This window comes from Nomascus leucogenys, chromosome 15 (genome assembly GCF_006542625.1).
Source record: "Nomascus leucogenys isolate Asia chromosome 15, Asia_NLE_v1, whole genome shotgun sequence".
Lineage (NCBI taxonomy): Eukaryota > Metazoa > Chordata > Mammalia > Primates > Hylobatidae > Nomascus > Nomascus leucogenys.
The window spans coordinates 66472342-66475067 of NC_044395.1; the positions used below are offsets into that span (position 1 = coordinate 66472342).

At 41.1% G+C, this 2726-nt stretch overlaps 1 pseudogene; it reads right to left on the reverse strand.

Annotated features, from left to right (window-relative positions):
- Nucleotides 1-1542: 1542 nt before the first annotated feature.
- On the reverse strand, nucleotides 1543-2490 carry LOC100587198 (annotated as a pseudogene).
- Between the last annotated feature and the right edge of the window lie 236 nt (nucleotides 2491-2726).

Sequence of the window (2726 nt, forward strand, 5' to 3'; positions counted from 1 at the left end):
GTATAATGGAAAAAAAAAAAAAAGGAAATGCTTAAACAAAACAAAATTACATGACAAGAAAAAATATGTTGTGTTTCAAGGTGACTATAAATATGTGTATATTTTTAATTATAGGTCGAGCACTGTGGCTCATGCCTGTAATCCCAGCACTTTGGGAGGCTGAGGCAGGCAGATTGCCTGAGAACAGGAGTTCGCAACCAGCCTGGGCAACACAGTGAAACCCCCTCTCTATTAAAATACAAAAAATAAGCGGGGTGTGGCATCGTGTGCCTGTAGTCCCAGCTACTCAGGAGGCTGAGGCAGGTGAGTTGCTTGAACCCAGGAGGTGGAGGTTGCAGTGAGCTGAGATCGCACTACTGCACTTCAGCCTGGGTGACAGAGCGAGACTCCGCATCCAAAAAAAAAAAAATTATAAAAACTAAAATTAAAAATTCACTAAAGGAATTCAAAGGCGGATTTGAGCAATCAGGAGAAAGAACCCGCAAGCAAAGATAAGCTTATTTAGGTTATCCAATATGAAGAATTAAAAGAAAAAGACAAAAAATAAACAGAGACTCAGAAACATTTGGGACATACCCAAGTATACCACCATATTCATAGCGAGAGTCCTAGAAAGGGGGGCAAGAGAGAAAGATGCAGAAAGAATATTGGAAAACTAATGGCAAAAAAACTCCCTAAATTTGACTTTTTTTAATATGACTCTACACATTCAAGAAGCTCAAAGAACTCCACGTAGGATAAACTAAGATATCCACATCATAATAATGAAAATGTTGAAAGCCAAAAGCAAAAAGAAAATCTTGAAAGCATCAAGAGAGAAGTGAGTTTGTTCCAAAACTTCTGAGCGCATTTTCTTTAGAATCATTTTTATATGAAAATGCTCTCAAATAGTTCCTATTCCTCCTAAAGTATTTATCTTAATTGCCTTCGTGCCAGAGCTGGCACATAGTAAGTACTCAGGCATGGCAGTATTCACTTTCCATCTCAAAGAAGTAAAGCATTTAAATAAAATGTGTCACCTCTTTGGTAAAAAATAAGAAGTATAGACTTTAAAAAAATCGATAGGCTCATAACTCTTTGACCTTTGCTAGCTTGGTGGGAATATATATTCTATTTCTAGTGAGGTTGAAAATGTTTCCACACATTTCTTAGCCATTTTATTATCATTTTTATTATATTTTATAATTTCTACTTATTTCCAGTCTTTTTTAAAGACATTTATTCAGCATCACAATCAGACTATTACATTTCGAATTCAACAGCATAGGTGCAAAAAAAGTTAAAAATCTACATTATAACTCTTTGTTGGAATGCTTTACACTTTCCACAGAACACAAACTAAAATAACCTGTTATACAATTAGTCACAAATACAGTCCTCGAGTTTTTTGCCATAAACATGAGTATTTGTCTAAAACATGTCTTCTTTGTAGCAGCTGGGCCCTGCCACCACTGTGCTTGGCTGAGTTCACAAATCTGTTGTAACCTGTAGCTTCTCTGTCACTTCTCTTGCTCTCCTCTCCTGCTAAGCTTTGTTTCCTAATTAAAATCTTCTTCCACTGCCATAGCTGCTGCTGCTACTGGAACCACTATAGCCACTTTGATTTCAAGGTTTGGCAAAATATTGGCCTCCACCAGCATAGGGGCCAGAGCTTCTGCCTCCAAAGTTTCCTCCCTTCATGGGTCCGAAATTTGAAGACTGATTGTTGTAATTGCCAAAATCATTGTAGCTTCCACCACCTCCAAAATTGCTTTCATCATTACCAAACCCATTGTAGCCATCCCCACTGCCACCATATCCACCACCACCATGGCTGCCACCAAAGCCACCATAACCACTGAAGTTTCCTCCATGACCAAATTTGTCATTCCCACCGGAACCACCTCCATGACCACCATCAAAGTTTCCAGAGCCACTTCGACCTCTTTGGCTGGATGAAGCACTAGCCATCTCTTGCTTTCACAGGGCTTTCCTAACTTCACAGCTGTGGCCACTCACAGGATGGTATTTCTGAATGACAGTCTTATCCACAGAGTCATAGTTGTCAAAGGTTACAAAGGCAAAGCCCCTTTTCTTGCCACTGCCTCAGTCAATCACTTCAATATTCCCATACTGGTCAAAATAATCTCTCAGGTGATGTTCTTCAGTGTCTTCTTTAATGCCACCAACAAATATCTTTTTCACGCTTAAGTAGGTCTTTGAGAATCTTCTCTTGAGACAGCTCTCTTTGGTTCCACGACTCTTCCATCCACCTTGTGTGGCCCTGCATTCATGGCTGCATCCACCTCCTCCACAGTGGCATATGTGACAAACCGAAAGCCCCTGGAGCACTTGGTGTTTGGGTCTCTCATTACCACACAATCCATGAGTGTTCCCCATTGCTCAGAATGGCTCCTTCCTCAGCCTGTCATCGATTGTTTCAAAGCTCAACCCTCCAATGAACAGTTTCTTCAGCTGTTCGGGCTCTTTAGGAGACACTGACTTAGACATGAGGGCAGGGAGAAGACAGACATTAATGATGCTTCTTCGGCAGCATCCACAGGCAGAAAGGCATTTCCTTTTTTTAATTTTTTGTTTTTTTTAGACAGAGTTTCACTCTCGTTGCCCAGCCTGGAGTGCAATGGCACGATCTTGGCTCACCTCAACCTCCACCTCCTGCGTTCAAGCGATTCTCCTGCCTCAGCCTCCCAAGTAGCTGGGATTACAGGCATGGACCACCATGCCCG